Source organism: Varroa destructor, unplaced genomic scaffold (genome assembly GCF_002443255.2).
Source record: "Varroa destructor unplaced genomic scaffold, Vdes_3.0 BEIS01000001.1, whole genome shotgun sequence".
Lineage (NCBI taxonomy): Eukaryota > Metazoa > Arthropoda > Arachnida > Mesostigmata > Varroidae > Varroa > Varroa destructor.
This window is the reverse complement of record NW_019211454.1, coordinates 7,835,134-7,843,042: the sequence shown is the minus strand read 5'-3', so window position 1 is coordinate 7,843,042 and position 7,909 is coordinate 7,835,134. Positions and strand designations below refer to the sequence as shown.

The window sequence follows — 7,909 nt, the reverse complement described above, 5'->3', positions numbered from 1 at the left end:
TATATATATATATTATAATGTTATATATATAACACAAAGCTTTGACGTATATTTACTTTGTTATAAACGTTTGTTCAGGCTTTTTGACATTAGCATTATTAATATATATATATATGAAATGTATGAATGAACCTAAAATACGTTTTTTACAACTTTGTAGCGATAAAAAAACCGCGTATATTCGTTTTAGTAGATTAACAATGTTATTGCCCACTATTATTGGAAGTGTTCAGCTAAAACTCTGTAAGAGATAGTCCTAAACCTGTTAGTTAAATACTGCTCTCTTGTTAGTGACGTTTTTCCTTGAGCTGCCGGTTCGTTTATTCCAGACTATTTTTCCTAAATTTTACATTTCTCTCTGTCGGGCTGAAAAAATTTGCATACGTGCAGAAACGTGAAAGAAGGTTACCTTTACAGTGCACAAGCGTAGATACTTTGTTTCATGTTGGTAAAAACCAAGAGTTTAAAACAGAAATCGTTATCTAAAAGGACTAAAAATGAACATAAAATTGGAAATATTTAAAGATATGATCACTGTCTCCCTAGAGCAGCAGACGGTTCAATTGCCCCAACGAAGACGCACAATGCTACAAAGGACGTTACCTTCATATCGTTTGCGGTTTTGCCGGCCAAGTTTTCCTTAGGCACTAGTTTGAAGATACAAGTTGATTATCTTGTAGAAGCGAGGTCTAATGCATCAACTCTAATTTCGACGAAAGAAAACATGATCCCGAGGGACTGTCTCATAGAAAAGTAGCTGGGATCATAATAATATATAGTTGTATTATTGTACATAAGATAACAACGGTGAAACTATTAGGGCATCGTCATCGAAATATACAACCAACGACTTCATTAACAAACCAATTTCGTACCACTCACGAAAATATAGATAGTAAATTGTTCCACCAAGCTTTTCATGAAGGTATTGAAACTCGACATGCAAACGGCTCGGGTTTAACGTCCGTTATCGTCTAAGCGTACTCCAATCCGACATAACACCGTGCGATAACAGTGACAGCGTCGAGCCTTATATTTCACATCTGCATCTTCACCATTACGTAAACGCCGTCTCTCTCCCCCCTCACTCTCTCTCTCTTGATCAAGCGTTTGTTTTTTTCTGCTCAATAGCGAAAAATCCCAAAAACAAGTGTTACGCAATTGTTTCATTAGTATTACTTCAAATCAAGTGGGCTGAGAGAAAACTACTTGAACGAACTGTTTCGTCCACACGTACTGTTTTATCCCCAAAAGTAGCCTAGGTTCGTTAAAAATTCATTGCGTAACGGCTTCGCTATCGACGTCTGACCAGTCCTAGACGTCCTCGAATAAAAACCTTTTCAAAATCTAGCGAAAATTTCCCTTATTCAGTCATATTTGTGCATATCTTTGTGTACCCGCGATGTTTAGGTCCAATAAAAATTTCAATTAACAAACATGCAGTTAAACATTATTGCATATATATATATATATATATGGTCGTCGCGTCAGTGGCTATTGTAAAGCCTCTCGGCGCAACTCACCATGTCGTGACTTTCTTTTAAGATTCTTTTTAGTGTGAAATATTAATGGCCTCATAGGACAGCCGTAAACCAGATCGCAGGCAACAGCGGACAGATAGGGCACAGAAGCAAGAAGGGTCGCCATTTCGCTGTCGGGTCCTCATCTGATACCAGCGTCCCCGATCATATCATTTATGTGATTGTGGCATAGGACCGTATGCTCCTGCTGTTTCATGTAGAGGCCGGCTCTCTTTCTGATATGTATGCAAGCAATCGACTTATCTCCGCGCCAGATCCTGACCCAGTCATGTTATACGCGTGTGCCTGATGACGATCGTAAGCACTGCTGCTGTCACAGTCGCCTTGCTCAAATATCTGTATGACAGTAACCACAGATGCCATACTAATACCATCATCAGGGCAACGTTATAAAGTGTCATCCTATCGGATCCGGCTTATGCATTCGTTGCTAATTACATCATATAGGTTTAGCTGTTGTTACGTAGGGATGATAAGCTGGCCAGGTGAGGATCTCTGCTATTCTATACACTTCCTTGATACGTAATAGATAGTTGCTGTGTTGTTTTTGGTACAATACAAAATATATTAGCGGAAAGTTAAGGATGATGTGTAGGTTCGATACGAACTCGCGGAAGGTAAAAAGGTTTACGATGCCACTATGTTAAAATGAGAAGTGTGCACATGTTTTTTTCAACATAGGTTTGTTTTAGTAAGACTAAAACATTGATACGGCAGACAGTTTTTCGAAGTGGCTCTCCAACGCATATCCATATTAATAAATTTAACAATGGTAAATTGAACAAGGAAACAGGCCTTTTCGACGGCACCATTGGTAATTTACCTGATTGATTAAGTCGTTTAAAATCATTAGGGCTTGCTTAGTGCTGCTGCTGTACAACTTCTCCAGATGTTTGCACCCAAATTGCGCCATGCGCCTTCCATCCAAGCGGTTTTTAATAAACGAGCCTATGCAAACTTGTCTCGTGAGTTCGTGCCGCTACATCATCTTTCGATACCAGTCTTTCAATTTTTTTCTCTTAGTCCAGCTCGTGTCTGCGGTAGCAAATGTGGCAACGATTCGAGCCCTTCTATTTGCGCCCCCTGGTGCCTTGTGGCTTCTGTAAGAGTTAAATGGGACAGTGTAACAACAATGGTGAAAACTTCAATTAGAAAGGGTCAGTAGAAAGATTACTGATGAACTCATTTTATGACCGAGTCACTTACGTAGATGGCGGATATTTTAGACCAACGTATCAACTTGTAAGAGTTTTGCATGTTGTTGACGATGCCTTAAAAAATCAGACCCATCGCCACTATTGCCGTTGAAAACACATGGGACACGTAGTGGGTGTGCCAGCCAAGTTTCTGGTAGAAAAAGACAAGGGGACGCTGTTTCTCTAAGTCCCGCAAACGATGCGCAGTACATAACTTGTATTGAATAACAATCCTCGAATGATCAGCATCGGAAAGAATTTGATAGCAATAGAACATCGTTTTTAAAATCGGGAATTAATGACCGCCTTTGAAATTGTCTGCAGTTAGATTTACCTAAACGCAATTGTTACAGAGATGAAGATCTCACGTAATCATACGGACAGGTATCGTTTCGGTCGGTACATGAAAACGCTGATTTACAAATGTCATAGCATTGGTGGCAGGAAAAGGTTGTCCGGCAAGCCGGCTGCAAAGAGCCCCACCTGAGGACTTTCCAAAACCGTTAGTCACTGAGTCATAGATTCAACATATACTCGTCTTTATTATCGCCTTTGGAAATCCTCCGTCGTGAAATCGTGCCTTCCGATCGCATTCTGCGATGCCTTCATCTTATTGTTGCCACGTAGAAGTATACTTGCAAGCAAAGTCAAAACGATCCCCATGAATGGAAAAAAGCTTCCTTTCTGAGCAGCATTTTTTTTTTTTTTTTCACTCTGTTAACCTTTCTTTTCTCGTTTATTCATTAGCCTCTTGGCAGCCCACTGTGTCGTACTTAGTCCGTCCTATCCATTTCATTCTACGCCTCTCTCGAGATATCTGTCGCGTATAATAATTAATCAGAAACACACATTTAACTTGTTTGCCGGCTACGCCGCTATTGTGTGTGGGCAAATGTACACCCAAGTCGCGTACCGTAGTTTCAGCATTTTTCCTCTGTAGCGGGATCCTAACAGGCGTGTTCACGTTATGAGCATCAGTAATCAACATGCGTAGCCACGAGTCTGCAGGAAAACGATCGCATCCTCTCAGTACCGATCAATGGCTGCTTGCTAAGCCAGTGGTCTATATTAATCGAACAGTCATATTCAGACCGTTTGATAAATAATATGAACGCGTTCGATGATAGAAACTCGTATCGATAGCGGTATTCTTGCTAAGCGACCAGGAACGGAGTCGTGAAACTCACGAGCAGCATCGAAAATCGACTATTATGATACGTAGTTGTGGTTTAAATCGTCCTAGGAGAAACAGACGGCTACGAAAACATCTTGCGGCTGATCGGTGGCTACGGAATACATCATGGTAGTAATAATAATAACAACAGCTACAAAACCAGCAATTTATGTAAAACGACAGCTGAAAGAACACAAATGACAGTGACTACTAATTGTTACCTGTTGAAGACAGACAGGTTCCGTAACACGGAGCACCAACGGGTGCGTTACGTATAGACGAAGACACACAGAAGTTGTTAATACCTCCAGCAGCTGATGCAGTCTCTGTGTATCAGATTTTGCCGCTGGCTTACTGACGGTCATCGAGCAATTAAGCATCAGGATCATCCTGATCATTATCATCATAATCGGCGTCGTCGAAGTCGTACTCAATCACTATTACCCGTCGCCGCCTCCAAAACACGAAGGTGACAAATAGCTGATAATGACGCTCATAATATTCATGATGACTAGTAACGTATCAGTCCTCACGAACACGCAGGGCGCTGTTGTCCTGTATGTGTAGGGATCGTATAGACGATGCTTGCCCCCATAGTCCTTGCCCACCCTTTATAATACACCACATTATAATAGCTTTTCCTGTCCGATTATATAGCGATCGTAACGTTGGGCTATGTCTCTATTTGGCGGCCGAAGTTTGTTTTGACGAAATGACATTAAAGGAGGAGGAGATGAACACCCTACGCAGCCGATGCTACCGTCACTGGAGCCACGAAATGTATCGTCGAGTAGGCGACGATTGCCGTTAATGAATAGAAGCAATAACTGGTAGAGCGTCTATTGACAACAACCGGTCGCTGGTCGCCTGAAACGAACAAGCATTAGATGCATCTGTCCTCACTGTAGACAAGTAGCATCGGTGACGTGTTAGTTGCTGGCCGACGCAACGAATCGAAACAAGTCAGAAGACCCAAACAAAGTTAGGCTGTATGAGGAATACCCGCAGCCTGCGATGTCGTAACGCGACGTCGGGGAAAATACTGCAATCAAGGGGTGCTTGCACAGTAAAACGGTGCCGCTGAATGATCAGCCTGCCCCCGTGCCTGATCGATGATCTTCTACGAACGCAGCCAAACTGGGGCACTTACAGGACGTACCGCACTATGCAATGCGCGCATTAACCGATGATCAAAGAGACGTTCAAAGAGAACAGGTGACTCTAGAGGAACAGCAGCAACATAGAAGAATTACGGGAACGACCTTTCTAGAGAGCCTGTTTTATTTCTGCTGAATTAGATGCTAGAGCTTCTTTTTCAGACGACTACTCTATTCAAGACTGACAGACGACTGTCACGTCTCGCACGTCACCATAAGCTTATCCATATAATTGGCTGTAAGCATACGCACGTGGGGCTATAATAAGGCATTCTTGATCTCTGTATGATGGCTGCTCATTGGACGCCACAGCAACACCATAGAGGCAAGGGAATTGCTTCGGTAAGAGAACCCTAACGTCACTCTAACGCGACGCGTTGAGGCAAACCATCGAGAGCCCGATTAACGGAAAGGGCAGCTTGCTCAGTCGAAAGCGATGTTCAGTGAAACACTAATAACCATCGCTAGCATTGCTGCTACTGTGTCTGTTGACGCTATCGATGCTGCTGGTGCTAGCGTTGTATTCCCATATTACCTCCAATGGATACGTGAGCGGGGCAGTTGATGGAAACGCGGAGACCTTTTCTGCGTGCCACTTTATTAGCCCCGTTGATGCGTGCGTGGGCGCGCCGAGCTGTTCTCTAGCGGCCGACATCAAGCGACTAGCGCCGTTCACTCCTGTGACGGGAGTACTAAAACTGAGTGCCGCAGAGATACAGAGAGCGCCACGAATGTTGGCGGCGGCGAAGTTGACGCCTGTTCAAAGAAAAAGAAACGACGCGGCAGACGTTGATGGAATGGCACCATACTTAGATTGAGTTCAATTGACGAATTAATAAAAAAAATCATCGATCGTCGTTAAGAGTGCCTCAGCTGCTGCTAGTTGAGCTGGGTATTTCTAGTCTAGCGATTCGCGAACTAAGTTACTTTTAGCAAAAATAGATGTAAACAAGAGTTGAGTACCTGAAGCAGCCTCGTAGAGTGATCGATCAACAACGCAATAATTATTCTCATTGTAGTGATGAAGGCGTTTCCGTGCGGCCGATATCTGGAGATTATTTCTGTATCCGATAGCCGGTATTACTGGGCTTGACATGTACCATGCGGCTGGCCAAATGGAATATTACGAGGAAAATGCAAATGTGATCAAAATGAGTGCGGTAGTCAAGGTCTGACGTTACTTAGCTACTAGTAAGTAGAACAGTGCAATAATAAGGACTCCATACTAGTTTTATGGTTGTTACCGGTGTTTTACATTCGCTACTCAAGCTGTTAGGCGTTACTTCAGACGGTTGGTTCCCACTAGCGCGAAACAGTGTCTTCGCTCGGGTTTGAACCTGAGCTATCAAGAGTCCCCAAGTTGGGCAGGCAGATCAATTATCCGTTGAGTTAGTGGACACGTGTAGAGGTTCTGTGTGTCAGGAATTACAGTGTCTGCAGTAATAACAAACATTTATCTAACAATGTGCCCTGACTGGTCGACGATGATAAATATTTCGACGTCGCTAGATGAGTTGTTCAAGAGAGCTATCGGCCAACGTAGTTCGATGCACTGCGCAGACCTGAAGCCCTGAAACTTCGAAGAATCACCCTAATGTTCCGGGCCAGCGAATGCTGCGATGTGGTTTGATCCGGTCTGATTCTTGTTAGATACTTAAGTGTCTGCTGCAATGGAGGTTTAGTAACGAACAATCAGAGCGAACCTCTCTGTGTGTGTGCGTGTGTGTACGTATCCGCTGATACGACATTTCGGACATTTTCTAAGTCCCTGTGGTGACTACGTACAGGTTAGAAAGGACCGGGATTAGTGAAACCAGTGGTAACGTTGAGTTTGTCAGTGTTCGATCATGCGCTTAGTGGGGATTGTTTTATGGGTCATGAACCCGGAAGAGATTAGGCCCGTGCAGACTGTAGTCAGACCAACCCTGTATAAGCTGCTATAGTGTTTGGATTTTTATTGGGAGTATACCGCCTGTTAATGGCGGCTCTGAAAGGCGAGAAAAACTCGGGCGAAAATACAGGAAAGCTTTGCTTAATCGATGCGTAACTAAACATTATCTGACAAATATGCTTTTGTCCAAGAAGGTAATTTTCATTTATCGGGAACTTGATGACCGCGTTTAACTAGATAAGAAATGAGACCTCTTATTCAAAAGATTTATATAGTGGTTACAATATAATAGAAGGCTCTTTGTAAACTAATATTGTTACTCGTTATGGAAAAATTCTTAACCGCTCATTTTGGCGTAGACAATCCCAACCACCACAACAACAACAATGCTGCCATTTTTCGCTTAGGTCCGAGGAGGCCAATCGCCTCCTCGGACACATCTGTTGCCTTGTTCGTCTCTACGTAGTCTCTACGCATACCTTGTGTTTGATAGAGAGCCCTTCGAGTAGAATTTAGAAAGTCTGACAAAGTACTATGTGCAGAGGATTATTTTCTAGATATAGCATAGATTTATATTGACGATTAAGAAATCCTTAGTCGATTTCTGCGAAGTAAGGTTCAGAGTTAAATACCGATGGCGAAATGATAGTAGATTCTATTTCAAGAGACCTCAAGGGGATCAGTTTTTGTCAATACATGTTTCATCATAAACTTAGGACCAACTGACGCACGGTCAACTACCGTTCACCTAGAACCCATCCCCAACCCCAGTGCTCAAGGTTTTCACTTGGGTATTTGCTACTACCACCATGATCTGCACATGTGACAGCTCCAGATTGCCTCATAGCAACATCCTTCCACGCCATCACATTACCTTCGCACCCCTTGAGGGGTCCGGTGCGTCACACGTCAGAAATTGAGTTAAGTACAATACTACAGCGCCATCCATT

The 7,909-nt window shown here is 43.1% G+C and overlaps 1 protein-coding gene across 1 annotated transcript in view; it reads left to right on the top strand.

The window, feature by feature from the left end:
- The first annotated feature begins 5,679 nt into the window (after positions 1–5,679).
- The window catches only part of LOC111246813 (core alpha-(1,3)-fucosyltransferase-like), a 43,206-nt gene continuing 40,976 nt past the window's right edge, over positions 5,680–7,909 (top strand). Inside the window, exon 1 of the mRNA XM_022797037.2 lies at positions 5,680–7,153. The gene's annotated coding sequence lies outside the window, so the exon portion shown is untranslated. The remainder of the gene's footprint in view (positions 7,154–7,909) is intronic.